At 25.2% G+C, this 19,854-nt stretch overlaps 1 protein-coding gene and 2 non-coding genes across 3 annotated transcripts in view; all 3 read right to left on the reverse strand.

The window, feature by feature from the left end:
- Positions 1–19,854, reverse strand: part of LOC126897246 (limbic system-associated membrane protein-like) — a 228,785-nt gene that overhangs the window by 120,978 nt on the left and 87,953 nt on the right. The window lies entirely within an intron of this gene.
- Trnan-guu (transfer RNA asparagine (anticodon GUU)) lies at positions 15,386–15,459 on the reverse strand. The gene has a single exon. It is a non-coding gene; the product is annotated as a tRNA-Asn (tRNA).
- Trnan-guu (transfer RNA asparagine (anticodon GUU)) lies at positions 16,261–16,334 on the reverse strand. The gene has a single exon. It is a non-coding gene; the product is annotated as a tRNA-Asn (tRNA).

Below are 19,854 nucleotides of genomic sequence, written 5' to 3' on the forward strand. Positions count from 1 at the left end.
TACCATATTGAAAAATATACTATTTTTGTATGATAATTATGGGTTTTGTATTTTATTTTAATAGAAGTTGATGTTGCTTTTGCAATTATCCATCAATTTTTTAAAATTAAACACTATCTACAGATTTGCATCGAAGCGTTTCTTATGATAGTGATTTTAATCACTGTCAGATTAAATCTAGACTGAACCCAACTATGCAATGTCTCCACTATGCCGCGACCCCACTGTGCTACCGTTTTTTTTTTTAATAAATGATATATTTGTTTTATATTATACAATATTATTCTCGCTCTAGGAAGAAATCTATCTCTTTCACTCTCCTTAAATAAGGCTTTATATTATGTCAATATTTGTGTATTTTTAATAAATTCACATCGAATTTGCTATTGAAAATACATCTGAAAATTTTATATCCAGTGTTTAATTATAATTTTTTACCGTGTGGTTTTATAATGATGTCTGCAAAAATATCTTTATGGTTCTTAAAATCTTTCTACTTTTAGTAGTTTTGTACAACCAATAAAGCAACAAATCAAAATGAATGTACTATAAAGTGGATGAAACTGGTTTTTGGAAAGGCTTTACAAAAATTCCAGATGAAACTAGAAACGAGAGACTATGATTAGTGTCAGATAAAAAGGAAATGATACTAATAACTTTGAGACGTAAGATTGTCTTTAATAAAATGTTTTGAAAATATACCCAAATTGTGTACAGACAATTTTGTAAAAGGTCAAAAAAATACTGATACCTCACACGATTCTTATTCACTTATCATTAAAAACTCATATGCTCCTCAATTAATTTTAGCAAGAAAAATTATCTTCTTTGTTTTTCCATGTTTAGAATTATATATTTGGCTTCGAAGAATTAAATAATTAAAATTAAAATTTACTATTATAATGTTTTAAATTATGGTCAAAAAGTCAACTCGAGGCTAAATTCTTAAATCGTTTATACTTAGTCTTAGTTTAAATAATTAATCAAATTGTACACCAGCGTTAACCAATCCACTAAGAGTGAAATTAAAAAAGTCGCATTACTTTCATTTCATTCAGTGGGTGAGCGGTAAGAGAAGTAATAAAAAAACATACAGCCCTGTATTCCCCTCACGTTTTCTCTTGTCTTATATTTCTTCGAATTTAAGCCGTAAAGGTCCTTTTTCACTTTCGCATAAATAAAACGGTTTTTCTAAAACGAATAAATAAAAAAAACCATTGGTTAAAAGCGTTATAATAGTATGTAAATCCGGTTGAACGACGAATTTCCTGTGATCCCTGACCAAAGTGCAACGTTTTTCTAAGGGCATAATATAATATTACTAAACATTTATAGCAGTAAACAACGACATAAAAATTCCAATAAGAACCAATAGCACGATTCTACAGGTAAATAATTGCAGAATTTTACTGGCAAATATAATAAATTTCATAAGGGAAAATTTTAATAAAAGTGTAATAAGAATCTCATACGTTATTCAGAAAAAATAAATGTCTTGCTGAAATACGTCGTTATTCTATATCTTAAATAAAAAACAATGGTGGTTTTTATATATTAACAAATATATGCGATCAAACGATTTAATAACCAAACAAAAAAAATGAAATTCAATATTAAATTATTATGTATTCATTTGGATTGAATTATGAAAATATTTCCTCGATGACATGAAGTTATTTTGGATTCATTTATAAGATAATTAACGGTTAATTATTCAACGACATAGAAAATATTGTAAATATAATATAATCCACTTTGCAAGGTTGGGTGTAAACGATTTCATAACTTAAAGTTAAGTTAAACTTTTTAGTTTAACGGAGATTTTACGTTAACTTAATTTTTGTTTTGTTTATTAACAACCAATTAACATATATTTTTGGTATTTTGTATATATTACTCTTTTATAATGAATTTTTAATATGATAACAAAACGATTTATTATTAAATGGACAAATTTTTAAAAAATTATTATTATCATTATTGCATTACAGTTACCTCTATGGCAAAACTGTATAGTTCGATTTTTCAAAATAATTCAAGAAAAAAAAATACACTTTTTTGTATAGCTAACAATAGAAATAGATTATTTAAAATTACATTAACTCAAGAAATAACAAAAATTGTTTATACCAAAAACTCATGAAATGTGTGATACATTGTAAATGATTATGTATTTGTTAAAAAAAAAGTGTATATATTTATATCGAGTTGTGGACATACGTGGTTTAGTTATAAAGACAGCCAAATAACGTAATTTCTACTAATTCATATAAAAATAAATAAATTATTGGGTGATAAAGTAACATAAAACTATGCCACACATATTTTTTTATGTTTGACAAATAGTGATGGGCATTTTCGAATATTTTAAACTATCGAATAGTTATTATTCGATATTTCCCATCACTATTGACAAATAATAAATTTTGTTGATTAAGAGAGAAATTTTGGAAGGAAAAAGTTTACCCCCCAAAAGAAAATTTTTATTACAATTAACTTCATTATGTCATTACATTAAAACGATTTTTTCAACTTAATTTATTTTTAAAAATAATGGATTAATTTAACTAATAACTCGTTAAATTTTTTCCATTAACTTAATATTAAAGAGTTTAAAAAAGTAATAATTGTTCGTCTGCCTTGTCAATTTATATTACATCTTTAAAAAATATTTTTCATACAAATTTTACAATTAACTTTCAATCAAAGTATGAAAAATAAACTGTCGAATTTCGAAATTATGAAAAATATTTTTCCCACTGGTTAATATTAATTTTTAATCAACATTTACGCATATTAAATAATATCAACGCCATTCCTCGTGCGTGACCGTCATAAAGTTTTTAATATACAAAGCCACCAAATAAAAAATAAATTATACCATATTAGTATATGTATTGTAAGACGTTTAATGTGAGTATTTTCTTCTATAATTATATAGACGACTAAGCATTAAAAGGAAAAAGGTTTACTTCCTTAAATTTTAATTATATTATATTGTAGACGCGGTCAAAGAATGACATCTACAAAAGACTATAATTAAAGAACAAAATTTGATGAGTTAAATGATAGCTTTGAAAACAAAATGTTTTAATGGCGAAACGTAATAAAATTATCACTGATAATAATTATCAGTAATAGTAATATTACGGATTAATAGCACTTCAATAATTATTTTTAAAGTGCTATTGAATAGATATTATTATTTAGTGAAAATTATTTTTTTTAAATTAATTCACGTTCGTTTATAAATAATACTCAATATTTACAATATACAACACCAACTTTGGTGTCCCTCGCGTGACAAAATAAATAAAAAACCAACAATATAATTATCTCAATAATTTATTGGACTAAAAATATTGTTATTAATCAAATTTATGCTTAATAATAAAATATTTAGAGTTCAAAAAAAGAATGATCAATTTATATATGTTGTATAAATAAATAGAATATATAAAATACATATTTTTTATTCTGCTAACAAAAATAAAGGTTAAATTAACAAAAAGCTGTGATTTATCTAATATAAAGTTTATTAAACGTATTTTGAAAATGCATTTTTTGATTTTACCGGAAGATTTTTATCAGTGTACCAGGGTGTAGGGGTCATATAATAAAGGTATTGAATTCTTTTAGGCGAGTAAATTCGACTATTCGGTTTTTTCTAAAATAAGTCAACAAACTTGCCATAAGTAATTCTAGGGAATTTTCTCGGACTGGCTACTCGAACTTCTTAACTATGTTCTTGCTGGTGTTAGTCATTACAACTTTTTTAGTAATACTAAGAGGTCTTTTCTACTTTGAGCTTGAGCTGCCCTTTGTAAGGCCAACCTCGAGAAGAAGTGTTTTAAAATGTTTTCAAGCTCCGTCACGGGGCTTTTAGGTTTTTTTTTTTTAAATAAACAAGATTTTTAAGTATACGTGAGATTATACAACATATACGGTAATTTTTTAATGTTATGACAAATAATTTATATTTATATAAATTATAATAAAGTATAACAGGTTTAGTTTTGTATAATTATTAGAGAAATGATAATTTTATACTTGTCTCTACAAGTATTTGAATTATATGGCAAAGATATTTTCATACGGAAAGGATGAAAAAATTGTCTTGAACAAAAATTATATTATTATATAAACACATCTAAAAAATACCTTCGTAAGTGTATATATTCAAACAAGATATCTGAAATACAATCCCAAATTAATAAATATATCTAAAAAAAAATTCGTCTCTGCATCCTACAGTTAATTTTTTATTTTTCATTGTTATATTATTACTCACCAATCATAAAAATTATGATCATCATTCAAACACATTAAATTTTATGAACGTACCTAAAACAGACAATTAAATATATTAAAATGGAGCTAAAAAAATTTTAAACAATTTAAATTATACGCATTTAACTATTATAATAATATAATAGTAATAATAAATCTATTATAATAGTTCTTATCTGTGTGTTATAGTAAAAATAGAGTATTACTAAACACTACCCCAAACAATAAACTTGATATTGACTATTGTTCATACAAATAAATCCAATTTTTATCTATAATTTATATGAAAAAATCAATATTTAGAGAGTGTCCATATACGTTTCTTATGGCGATTTGTCAAAATCTAGTGAGATTGTATAACGAAAAGCTGTAGTGGTATTTTTAATAAATCGAACTGCATAATAAAAATTATAAAATAGAATTATTCTACTATTCTGTTTTGCATTTTTAAAGAAAAACTATTTCCTATATAATTTTCTTTATATCGAGTCGTATAATCCGTAAAGTTAATAGAAAAATTCCGTATATTTGAAATTACTTTAAAGGTAAAAAAATTCAAACTAAAATGTTTTTGTTTAATATACTTTTCTTATTTATTCAAAGAATTTATCTTCAAATTTATTTCAATCCTTAAAAGAGGTTGAACTTTAAGTAAATCTGATTCCTACTGTTAACATGTTAAAGTTTCTACTTAAACTATTAAATTGTTTGTATAAATAAGAACATTTTAAAAACAATATTTTGTATAATTTACCTTTTAATCTAGTGTTTAAATCATATTGACAAAGGCTTGTAAAAAAATAATAAAATATTAGTTGAAACTTGTTATTAAAATTGTTATCGTGTATAATAACTTCACAAAAATCGACTTGTTAGGGCACATAGCATGTAACTACATGATGTGATTTCGATCGTTGAAACGAGAAATCCTATTGTCGTCACTATTAATAACAGTAATAAATGTGTCAATTTTCTATAATAAGCATGTATTTTTTATCTCTCATCGAGAACATAACGCAAGAGGTTGAGCTTAATTTATTCAAGAGGGCGATAAAACCGTTAAAAATGTGATTAAACTTTTCAGAACATATTAAATCAGCACTATTATTATATATATTGATTTAAAATAATGGCACTTATAATAATGATTTTTCCTTGTTTTAAAATATATAATTTATAAAAAAAATTTACCAAATGAAAGGTAAAGACATCATGCATCTACAAAAAAAAGTTATATTCATTTGGTTATTTTTGAAAAAGTTATGACAGTTTTAAGAAAAAAAGAATTTCGAAAATTAGCAATTTTTAAATTTGTAATTTTTTTGGAGATTAATGTCTTCGACTAGATACAATTTGTGATCTTTTGGCGTATTGCTGAAAGTAATCGGTTCGATGAGAACTGAGAAAAGGTGGTAACAAACACTAAAAAAGAAAACACCAATACCTTTTCAGCTTCGCATCAAAGCTAAGCTATCATATAAGTTATATGATTGAATAATGATGAAAGAACATTATTAAAGATATATCCTTAAAATGCTGATTTTATGTACTGATAATCTTTGATAATATAACAATTGAAAGGAAAAACATTAATAATAATTTTAGAAATGTTCGTAAATAATTTAATTATTCATATTTTGTAAGATACTAAAAGAAAAACCACAATGATATTTTTATTGTTTCAAATATTTTTGTAATCATAGAGATTCTCGAGGGATAGAAAGTTCATAGTTAACAAACAATTAACCAATTGAGCGCCAAAACGGCTACGAAAAACCGAACCAAATCTTTAGGGGAATTTAGACGAAGTTTAACCCAAGTATTCGTTTACCCGTCTTGCCAGACAAAACTTTGCACTTTCACAAACCAATTACCGCCGACGCGCTGGTTAAGTCTAGAAATAAAAAAAACAAATGACGGGTAGCTTAACGCACGTATGGGGGGTTGTTTATGACCGTAGCCGGTCAATAGGCTAGTTACAATCATTCTATTCAGTCTTTAAGGGATATCTTGTGTTTTCTTCAGCCAAGCCTACACTCTCGCGCTAATATTTTTAGCGCTACCGTCTAATTAATGCCTTAATGGAAAGAGTCGACTTTCCCAGTAACTTCCTTGCCGTGATAGTATAATAGTAGTAATAATGGTAATAATAATAATAATAATATAATAACGCCGGCATCACCTAGCCCGGGCCTAACGGTTAATATATTGTTAAAGTTTTGTGTGTGTAGCTGGTATTTAATTAAAACCAGTGTTAACATCCGCAATGGCTAGCCCACAGGCCGAAGTGTAAGATGTCATATAAAGCCCTATTACAGCCGTATCGTGACCCATGCGATGACTTTATATAAAACATATCCCTTAACTTTACACAACCGTTCTAGCACCATGATTAGTTACACAAGCTACCACGAGACACCTTCATTTATTATTATTATTATTATTCGTGTCTACATACTTATATTACAACCATATAGAAGCATTTAAACAATACCGCAAAATTTGTTAAAGTATTTTTAAAAAAATATTTACTATTTTTAATTTATATTCATTTCAAATCGATTATATTAAATACTAAACAAACGTTTTTGTTATTTAAGATAACTGATGCATTTTTAAATACTTAATTAACAGGTTGTTGCGGTTTTTCAAAAAATAATACTTCAAAGTAAACAAGTATTATTAAATTCAAAACTAATTTATAAACATGTACATAGTGATCTATTATCATAATCCATTCGATTACTCGCAAAATAAATACAATTATGGAAAAAATTTGTTTGATATATAATCTAACCCTATCAATTCATATATGACAACTATAACATTAAATATGAATTATAAAGAAAAATTGACTTAAAACTCATTTTCTACAAATTCAGAGTAAAAAAAAAAATATATATACATACATATGTATGTGCAAAAATGAGACGATAACCTCATTCAATACATGTACGTGGACTTAAAAAACAAAAGCTTGTAGAACGGTAAAAATAGACGGATTAAATTAATTTTTTTATAATATATTTAGGCTGGTCGGGTGAAAATTTCAAACTTTAAATCTTAAAACGACGGTGTCAGCGATCGTTTTTTTTGAAAACAGTCGACATTTTAAAACGCTCGCGGATCAGTGGCAAAACATTTTCCGACCTTTGACAACAATTTTCCCAGAGTGACAAGACCGTGTATTTTCGTCGACAAAAAAATTATAGAAAAGTATTATTAAAAGTTTAAAATGCATCAAACAACGTTTAATCATTTTTACAATAATACAATATTTAATTGCTTTATTTCAAATTCAACGTTACAAAGTTAACAAGTGTCAATGTATAAGTTTTATAAGCTAAAATATAAAATTAATTTGTTTTTAATTCCTAAATATTATTTCAGTAATTTATTTTAAATATCATCATTCCACATAAATATTTTATGGTTTTTTAAAAACCGTTTTTCAGATATGTAAAAATGTATTGCAGTTTTACACAGGAATATACGAGTGTCATTCTAAATAAAAGTTTATTTTATTTTTGACATCACTTGTTTGTGGTATTGTTATGATGATAATAACACAGTTGATATTGTAATACTATTAGATATGGATGAATGTTTCTGTTTTGTAAGTATCTGTCGCGTTTGAATATGATTAAAACTTCGAAATGTACAAGTATACTTGTTTTAAATCCAACAACTCACAAGACTACTCCTAGAGCAAAAATGACATAATGACATAATCACAAAATAAAAGTCATTCACTACAGCAAAATACTACAGTGTTATGAACTGCCACTATTTTTATTTAATATTTCATAGTTATACATGAAAATTTCATTAAACTGCATTCGTATCTGATCAAAATTTTACCAATGTATATTTATAATTTATTTATGAAACAAAAAATTTTTTAAATAATTTTTTCTTTTTATGTTGTTTCTAATCCAATACAACAGAATTTTTATTAAACAAATTCGTAATCTAGTGGTTTATGAATAAACCAGTCGATTAACCACAAAATAAATATAATATTAGAAAAAAAATTGATTTATTTTAGTTGCATATATTTTTTTATTTATCATCTACTAATTACTTTTTGGGATAATCTCTTGTAACTTATAAATTACCTCGGAAATATTAAATATTTTACTGACCATTAGTTTTATTAAACTTAAAGTTAATTTTAAACTTAAATTGTGTGGTAAAATTATTCAAGTATATTTTATTTTAAATTGATATATTAATATTAAACTTGAATTCTGATTTAATTACTATTAATAATTTACCCTAAGTCAAGATACGAATACTACATAATTCCTACTATATTTGTGAGGCTTCATTAACAAATTTAATCTGTTAATTGGTCGATCATAATTCTTGGCTTAATAACACTTGGTAAATGTATTTGATCATGAATAGGTTATTACATTTACACAGTTTATACCAACAATTAAGTTCACATCTTATATGAAACAAAGTTAAGATATAAGTATAAAAGTACGTGCTTATCAATTAAATGAAATCTCAATAAATATAAGCTCGTCTCACATATTTTGTAGACATAATAATAGTGTTATTATTTGTATAATGTGAACATAAAACTTCATTACATTGTAAATAAACGAATAATTTTAGATCACTTTTATAATAATTGTACAATTTGTTTTTACTTATCCAAACTTGGTTGCCAGAAAAATATGAACAAAATGTCTTGACCTTACTTATTTTTTAAGTACATTATTGTTACGATTGGTATGACAAATATTGTTTAGTGGAAAAATTAAAGCTTATTTGATTCCTAAATAAATGGAAAATTTATATTTAAGTAATATATACCTCTGAATTATCAAAATATATTAAACAAAAAGTGTCTAAGCCATTGGCATGTTATTCCATAAATATGGGCAATACAAAGCTTTTAACCCTTATTTTGTCCGTGTGAAAAGTAACATAGTCCAAAGGATACCATGTAACTAGGGAACAGTGGCATTAACAGAAGATCATAAGATATTTGCATACAATAATAATCTTAGAAATGTATTTATCGGACCGCATAAATCGCCAGGACGCGGTAAATTACAACGATCATTAAAATACATTGACCCTTTCGCATTATATTTGGCTACCTACCTCTAGGTACCAATATACCAAGTCTGGGCACCAAAGTGGTGACATAGTGGAAAACAAGAGAAGAATAAATTAACCTCACAAAACAATTTATGTTTACAGGACACAATCAAAATCTTTAGGTTGAAAGCAAAACGCTCTTACATTAAACGGACGTCCAAAGCGTTAAAATTTATGCTAATAGTTTATATTACACCACAAGATATATAAATTTAATTTTCTTAGATTTTAAATCAACTAACACTTTATCGAGACATAATTTCACCCTATTGCATTATAAGTATTCATATTTAGCTGTTAACCTAAAGAATACATATATTAAAAAAATAAATGTTTTGAAAATAAGTGAAAATTTAAATATAGTATTCGAAATTTAAAAGACTTAAATTGGCCTAATTTTCAGTAGTTGGAAGTAGCGCACTATTTGAAGTGACGTCACTGTAGTGCGCTACTCTTTTTGTAGTTGTATTGAGAGCGAACTACTTTTGTTAGAAATATCGTATTTAATAGTGTAAATAAAATATTGGTAGTTTTTTAGTAGATCAAGTAGTTTGCTACTCGTTATTATTTATCAAGATTAGTTATATTACTAAATAATCTTAACAACAGTAATCACTGTTGGTCATCTATTTTTAGAAACCGCAAACTCAGAACAATATTAAAGATAATATTACAGTAATCAATAATACGATTATTAAAATAACGTTATTAGAACCAAATTAGCCATTTTAAAAATTAATGTTACTAAAACATTTTTATATCATTATATGTTATTATAATTAAAATAATATGTTAGTATCCTTGTTAATAAATTCCGCTAATATATCTTTAATTTTGACTATCTTTATTTAAAACTTTTAATTAACATTATTCATGTATAATTTTACTTATTGTTTTTCGTGTTCTATACACAGGTACAACTAGGAGAGGTAGAGAGATTAAGACCTCCAAACTAACGAATTAAAAAAATGATTTTTGGGAAGCGGGACGCAGACTTAAAATTAATTTTGAGAAATAGGTATGTTGTTATGTAAAGAATTTTTAGGGTAAGGGAAAATAGAATTTACACCCTCTATAAAAGGGAAAAGCCTTCTATGCAATAAAACACTAATATGTATCCGCTGTAAATCTATAGAGGTTGAAAAGAGATAAAGGCTAATAGGTCTTCCCTATTAGGAACATTTGGTTTATTTATACTTGTAAGGCTAAATGGACTAATTTCAATTTATTTTTTCATTCTTCCATATTTCTATACGAAAAACAAATATATTCTCTATAATCAAAAGTAATTAACGATTAAATTTATTAAACCATATTCACTTCTTTGGAGTTATTTTACATAGCATAATGTATTTTTGAAAAAGCAAATCAATTATCTGAGATAAATGTATCGGTTATATGTATGATTGTATATACGTGTTCAACAAGTAAAAAAACAGTTTAATTTTTAGCGATAATAATAGTTGTGCTTACTTTTTGAACACCTTTAAATGAAATAATAATAACTTTTTGAACAACGAAATATCTTCAAAATTTTTATTAGAGCCGACAAAGCAACCAACAAAATGTTCACGAAGATTTACATTTTATTTATGATGATTATAACCACAATCCGAATGCTGCAGAAATGGCGCTAGTAAATGATTTGAGGAGATGTAACATTGCAATATTATTGTTGTTGTTATTTTACGTTATCATTTTATACAGTATATACATTGTGAATTAAGCTTAGTTAAATATATACAGGATGAACATTTTAACACTAAACACTCAACTTCTCTTGAATAATAAGTTTTTTGAGCCTTTTTTTTCGGATTTTGTTAGTTATAAGTATCTCAAATTATCTTTTATAAAATAATTTTTAGGTTTATTCTTTACATTCAACTTAACTTTTTAAATAGGGATATATGTATTAAATTTGCTTACAAAATAGAAATCTATCTAATTAAGAAAATGGTTGGTCAGTAACAAATTTCAGAAGTTTTTAACATTTTTATACTTAGGCGGAAGGAAGAGTGACCCCGAAAAATAAAGAAATGTAAATTTTTTTTTCTTTTCAAAGATTGATAGTACTATAAAATAATATACATATATTATAGATAGTAATACATAATTTTCAAAAAAAAAAGAATTCTATTATCTCTCGTTTAATGTGGTATCAGCATAAATTTGTTAAATGGAAATATATATGTTTAATTAGTGCAATAAGATTTATGCTAATCGAAATAAACATAGGAAAGTACTGGTCAATAACAATTTTTGAGTGAGTATAACAAAAGATACTAGAAATTTTATAATAAAGCGGGAAGAGTTAAGCCAGTCTATGTTTTTTTATCTTTAAACATTCATTAACCGCATTAGTCCTACCATTTTTATTTAAAAGTGATAATATCTTTTAAAATACTATTTAGAAAGTTGTTATCCACTAATAATTTTTTAGGTAACTTTTCCATTTTTAAACTAATTTAACTAATGTTACTATTTCAGAAACCTTATTTGAAACTACATCAAATATGGGATTATAGAACCATTTTTTTTCATTGTAGTAAATATAAAAATATTAACTTTTGAAAATAAAATATCATAATATGTTTTATATTTCTATCGATAACGCGTCAGGTTCAGCTAATTAATTACTCTATATAGAAATTAAAAAACACTAAAAATAATTTTCTTAATACAATTATTATTTTAAGAGAAATCGAATTGAAAATTTAAAAAAAAATCAACTGGTTTGCTTATTATAATTATTCGTGTTTATACTATTTAAAATAAAGAGATGGCAAGTTATTTTCCAAAAAAACTAAATTTTTTCTTGATTTTACAGTTCGTTATGGGCTTTTTGTTCCTCAGTATGTGTATTATCATTTGTACATTAAGAGTTTAAATTTATAGATAGAAAAGCTATTGACATTTTCAATTATCAGGATCTTAATTTCGTTTTCTTCCAAAAATATACCCATGACCAAAATGCAAAACCATTAAAAAGGTAAATAATCTGCCTTGAGGGAATACTTTTATATGCTAATACTATTTTGCCTCGGAAACCACTTCGCCCGGTATATATTTTTACACTAAGCCTCAATCTGTCATAAGAGTTCCTTTACTTGTACAGTCTGTTTGACTTCCATAGCCTCGGGAAAATCAAAAACGTTATCACCGACTTTACTCTACAAAACCCTCTATAATATAGTTATCATTATTACTATGTAATTCAAGTAATAAAGTGAAATTTCTGTAATTTAACGAAGAAAATCATATTTAAAAATCAGTTAACAATAATCATAACACAATCTAACTATAAAATATCTACGATGAATATACCAAACTATAAAAATAAAATATTTAATGACATAAACTATTAAATATTATTGTCAAATTAAATTCTTGATGAACAATTTGTTTCGAATAAATTCAGAATAAAAATTGTTAATTAATTATAATAGTTATCAATAAGTTTTTACAATAAATTCATTCTAAACTGTTCGTAGCAAGAATAGTATCCAATACTAAATAATGTTTTATTATTAGCCTAGTTTTAATTTGAATTACTTTTAGAATTGGGGTCGTAGTTCGGAGTTTTTTAACAATATTATGTTCAAAAAAACTATGGTCGTATGCGAGTATGTAATAAGGTAATGGTGAACCGTAAAATAAAAGTTCAAATGAATTTTAACCTAAATAGATTCCATTTTACCAAAAATTCTTGTTTATTTTTATTATGTAATTCAACCACTCAATTCATTAATGTTTTTTTTCTATTTTTAATAATAATAATTTATATACTTTTTTGTCTACCATTTCGTTAAGTCTTGAAACAAATTTTTCTAACATAATTTTTTATGAAGTATTCTTATCGCCTTTATTGATGTCGACTTTATGCATTAAAAGACAATATTAACGCGTTCTTTTATATATTTTAAGATTAAGTATTATTATGATCAATATCATTAGCGTTCCAACAACTAAAAATTTTTTTTTTCACTCTTAATTGTCAGACTGTTTATTTAAGATCATATATTACAATACTGAGCAAATACATATTTATTGTTAATAATGTAACCAATAAGATTAACAAGAAAGTTAAGTCATGTCAATAATATTATTACATCAATTAAAAGGTAAAAATAAAGTAAAATTTTTTTAATTTTAGACATACATATTAATAATTCCAGCTTCTCATTTAACTTATTATTTAGTATAATAATACTTCTTATTTTCTACACACAATATTAAAAGTATACAAAATTGATTTGATATTCTTTGAATTCAAGCTATAAAATACACTAGTAGTAATAATGCAATATTTCGTGTATAAACTCAAGGAAAATTAATTAAAAAAAATTTTTATTTGATAATACGACAGATAGCACTTTTCTAAAAAAATTTGTAATTAAGTAAATATTGGTTGAATAAAATTGTGACATATTGTTTACAAAATAAATTCTTTAATTCATTAAAAAAAATAAGTTTAAACATTTAAAATATATTTAATACTCAGTGTATTATTTTGAAAGTTATCTTGTAGTTTTTAATTTTTTTTTAATACTAAAATAATAGTAACATATTATAATAATATATTGAAAAAAATGTTTAAGAAACAAATTTTTTTTTTAAATCTTTGATTTCTTCGAAATACTTATTTCTTATGAGGAAAGGTATCTACCATATAATCATTGTATTCAGAAAACACATAGCATTATATAACATTAATGTACATTTTTTATTGATATTTTTATTATTAAGAATGTGAATAGCGTGACACATGTTCGAATATAGTTGTACACGTATAATGATATATAATAAAAGTTCGAAATGGCTGTCAGATGATTTATTATTGGCCTAAATAATGTACAGAGTGCACTTAAATACAATATTACATATTTTTATAAAAATATATATACCATTACTAGCTTTAAGCGTTATATATGAAGAAATACTTCCTAAGAGTACATTAAATGTTTATCACACTACTTTATGGTAAATTCTCAAATGCTCTATATACTTAGTTTTTTAGTTCTGTCTGAATCGAGCAAAATAACATACTGAGATTTAAATTTAAATTTAAAATAACAATTTCAAAAACATGATCATTAATAAGAGAGAAACTTTTATTTTCATAAAAATTATATAATTTGTTTTATGTTTAATATTGTAAGGAATTTTTGTTGGGTTGTTTAAAAAAAACCTAAAGCTTTTTAAAGTTAAATTAAATAAATATGAAGATTTGAAAATATGTATAACATTTTGTATAAGTTAATAAGAATAATAGAAAATTAGTTTTACAATAAAATCAAAACTATTGCAAATAATAAAATATTATTTTTAATTAATTTACATTTTTAAACAAAATGATAAATAGTACATTATTTTCAAACATCAATCATTTATTTATTTTGTATATACATTTAATTTATCATTAACTTTTTGTTTTTTTAGTGTAACAAAAAGAAATAAGAAACAATGGCAAATAGTTTTATTTTTTCATATATGAAAACGTTCTGGGTGTTTTTGGATTTTCTATTTCAAACTTCTTATCAAAATACTTTTTCTATAACTGAAGGGTTTTACAATCACAGTTGTATTAAAAGTTTTGTTTCATTTTATTTCTTACCATCTAATTTTTTTAACCAATGTTACTTTTTACTATTTCAAAGAAACTGAAAAATGTTTATTAAAGAAAATTTGTTTTGCTTATATACTTTAATCTGATGATATAAAAAGTGAGATGACGCATGTTACACAATTTCATATAAAATATGTTTATCAAGGTACCAGTTTTCAAATCAATTTAGAATATTATTAGCATAATTATTATTTCATTTAGATAACTAAATTTATTCAATTAATTGATGAAAAGATGATATTGATAAATTATTATAAAGTTAATAATTTGTATATCAATATGTCGTGACATAAGACCAATTTAATTTTTTTATACTACAAAAAATACTTTCACTAAAAAACAAAATTATAACGCCCCCGGGTGGGCTCGAACCACCAACCTTTCGGTTAACAGCCGAACGCGCTAGCCAATTGCGCCACGGAGGCCTCTTGAAAGCTTATTCATTATATTACAAACGTTAATTGAACATTAGTTATAATTTTTAGAATCAAAATGGCATACAATATAATTCTATATCATATTTGATTCAATACGTGTGCTGTAGATAATAACGATCAACGAGCAGAAATAATTTAAAATAAAAAAAAATTTAATAGTATTAAAAAATCAGAATAGAATTAGATATATATATATAAAAAAATACTGGGTTATTTCGCCCGATTTTAGATTTGAAAAAAATAATTACGCTTAATTACACTTTAATTAATTTAATTGCATTTATAAAAATGTATGAGACTTATAATACAATGTTTGTTAGCTTTGATTATAAAACCTTTATAAAACTTTCTTTTTATCTAAAAACTAAGTTTAAATTTATTTTAGTAATTGTCATGGCTTATGTGTATTGGTTGGTCACTAGGATAAAAGAAGCTTATCGCCTATTCATATATTTATCATTAAGACTTGTACATCGCGGTACTCGATGCCTTTTGATACTTTACAAAATAATTATATCACAGACCTTTATTTGTGAATATTATATAAATAATAAACAATTACAATACATCTGAGCGTACGAATAAATGTCATTTTACAATAATATCCTCACTCATCCTACAACAGCAATCGTAAACAACATTTAACTTATTAAAACATATCATAAAAATAGAAATTTATTAATTAAACAAATAATAATTAGAAAATAATAGCACATTTTATGATGTGGAATCATTTTTTGATGCGAACTTACTTAAAAATTTATTAAGAAAAATTATGTAAAAAATGTACGCCCCCGGGTGGGCTCGAACCACCAACCTTTCGGTTAACAGCCGAACGCGCTAGCCAATTGCGCCACGGAGGCTGATGGTTTTTTGCGAGCTTTATGAGTATCTTTAGCGGATTGACAATTCGCCAGCAAAATATATACTGAATTAGAGACACAAAACCCAATTTAACATAAATAATAAATATTGCAACTACAAATTATATCAGTACATTCTTTTTGTATTCTAAAATTGTCTTCATTATACAAAATATGACTTTTGTGCATAATTATTTGAATGTCAATTCGTATTTAGCTTATAACACTTCCTTTTGCATAGTTAGTACTATACATAAAACTACGAGATAATCAAGTAGGTAATAAATTTGAAAAATTATTATAGACAAATTTTAATTGGAATTTTGATGATCTTATAAAAAATAATTGTTACTATTTTGCGTTGATAAAACGAGATTGTTATTCTATAAAAAAAGCAATTGTATTTAAGATAATTTGTTGGTATCACACTTCAATAAATTTAAAATGTCGACTTTAAAATTAGAATTTTATTATTTTAATTATTAAATTGAGATAAGTTTTAATTTATTATCAGTATAATCTTAATATTGTAGAAAATAGAAACAACACTGGATACTAAAATGGTTTTTAAAAGTAAAAAATCAGATACTTAACGCGCAAAAAAACATTTTTTATTTGTGTTAATATAATAAAAAAATTGTGAATGATTACTTATTTAAAAAAGTTATAATTAGCAATATTTTAGTTATTTATTTCTAAATGAAGATAAAATTAGTGGAGCTTATTACAGAAAACCCTTTCTTAATTTAATGTCTAATTAAGACTTGCTAATTACAAATAGAAAAACGATACTTTATCGTCGAGAAATTTGATATTTTAATCGTAAAAATAATACTTAAAGTAATAGCTAAAAAAAATAAATACTTTTATATAGTTACTTCGAAATGTATTATCAATGCGAGAATTATAGTTCTAAAGCTTGAAAGAGTTATAATTTTTATAACTCTCAAATATATTTCATTTTATTTGAATTTTCGATATTATTTAATATTATGATGACAATAAAAAATATCTTATCACATAAAGTTATCTTGTATTCATGAATTATATTAAATTATTTATATATTTTATTTGTGTATTATTCTATTTATCTTTGATGTCCTCTCTGAAAAGTTATACCTGCGTAAGAGAAAACAGGAATACCTACATAGTTTAACGCAACGGTATCAAACCCGGTACTTATATACTGAGGACGAAGCTTCTTCGACCGAGTTCAGTAGCTACCTTTTATATTCTAATTACAAAAAATTACCTTGTATTTATGAATAAAAGCGCTTGTGTCATATGTGGTACTCTTCTTGAGAAAGCTTTTTATTGTACTTAGAGTTTTAAGAACGGAATTCGTATAAAGAAGCTCTAAAAATCTGAGTTATTTTAACATTCATCTGCATTCTTCCCTTTAAACGACCATGCTTTGAACAATTAATTTTATAAATATAAATTTTATATAATATAAATTTTTTGAAAACTAATTTCATATAGACTAGACATTCTTCCTTGGTGTTTTGCACATATCCACTCACCATCGCAAGCAGATTTATAATATTAGGTAAGTATTATAACAGTTGTTTTATGGATAATTATTAAGAAAAATGTAAAGATGGAGGGGAGAAATGTTCACAAATGAAATCAAATGCACAAAACTGTGATGAGGTTGAGAGGTCGATGAGAAGGAAAAGCGATAGGCGGCACAGAATAACGGTAATATAAAGATATATAAGACTACGTCGATTTAATTGGTGTAACACATAAGTCCCACTAACACCCGATTGCGATACGTTCAATATATAAGAGCAGAAACTTATGGAAGAGCTGTACGTATATTTCACAGTCGATAAAATAATAACCAGAACTTCATCAATACTATTCAACCATTTCTGAGTTATGGAATTTTATTCCACTAACTTTTTATACACCAAAACTAGATCAAGAAACAAAAAGATTTAAGAAGGAGATATACCACGCGCGTAAATAAATGTGATTTGTTTACACAGCTCTTTCGTTTGTATAGTATTTAGATAAAACAATTATAGTATCCTCTTTAGCGGTTTGAATTAATCATCGCTGGAAGTCATTGGCGTATATGAAAGACATTTTGTATAGTAAACAGTAAACAACAGGAAGAAAACAAGTTAAGTAATTTATGAGGTACACGTTTGGTTCTTTAAGTCCTGAAGATTCCACACGAATAAATGCAATAACGAATAATTTCACAGACAATATAGTACAAGAATACTCATAACGGAAACATCAGTTTAAGTTTTTACTTATGTATTAGATATAGAAAATATTTAAGATTCGATCTAACCCTTCAAAAACTCACGATTAAACATTTTTGATTTAAACTACGTTTTAATAATATGTTAAAATAATAAAAATCAATATTTCAAAATTAATGCGTATTAGCATGTCGAAAAATTTGCAATTCTAAAAATATAAAGATTCAACTGATTAGCTAAAATAACGTCGCAGACGTAAACGTGATAAAAAATAATGAACACAGTTTTTGGATATTATATTCTGCCAGTTTACAAACTCCATTTTTGTATACTAAAATAATTTTGAAAACAAAATATTATTACAGTTAATTTTGTATGGTTAGGAACCATAATACGTTATACTTATTAGTATGAACGCCACGTTTCATATCGTTGTTATTGTAACCTTTTACACTGTATTATATAGTTTAATAACCAAAGCGATACTGCAATATTTTTAGCATACAGTAAACCCTTGAACATTTATGAAAAGGATCTTAATATAATAATCTAAAATGATTTTGCATGAGATATTCAAACGCTTTCGTTGGAGAAGAAGGGAGACTGAGTGAGCTATTGCTGGACTGAGTCTTACACTGGTGGTGGCTAAACAGGTGCTATTAATTTCGACAAGCACAACTTTAGCAAACACCTGCTTTATGTTCACCAACATCAAACTCTTGATTGCCACTTGAAAACTTCTACGAAACCCTAACCGGTTGGTCTTATATCTGCTAGCCAATTTCCTTCTAAGGCACGTTTCACCTCACTATTCCTTCTGAACGTTATAATTTATTAGAACTACTAGCCACTTATCCTTTGACTTCACTACGAAAGTGGACTTTAAACGGCTTAGTAATTTATTATTTAAATGTTTCAGCGCAAGAATTGATTAAGCAAAATAAGGTTAATCTTATATTATAAATTATCCAAACCAATAAAATTCAACATTGTAACACTTTAAAAAAAATGTATTTATCCAATTTAAATAATACGTCCTATCAAACACATGCTTAAGGTGTTCAAATTATCTAGGGGACTACATCTAATTTTTGACCCGCCTGAGAAAATTGTATTTATAGCGATTCGTTTAGTATTTCTTAACATTGTGACTTATCACCTTCCAAATGGTACTTTTACAAAATTTATTTCTGATACTATGTTTAGATAAAAAAAATTAGAATAACATGAATAATTATGTAATTTGAAAATTAAACTTTTCAGTTAAAATTATAAAGAAAGAAAAATAGCTGGTTGAGAAG

This window comes from Daktulosphaira vitifoliae, unplaced genomic scaffold (genome assembly GCF_025091365.1).
Source record: "Daktulosphaira vitifoliae isolate Bord-2020 unplaced genomic scaffold, ASM2509136v1 Scaffold_2, whole genome shotgun sequence".
NCBI lineage: Eukaryota > Metazoa > Arthropoda > Insecta > Hemiptera > Phylloxeridae > Daktulosphaira > Daktulosphaira vitifoliae.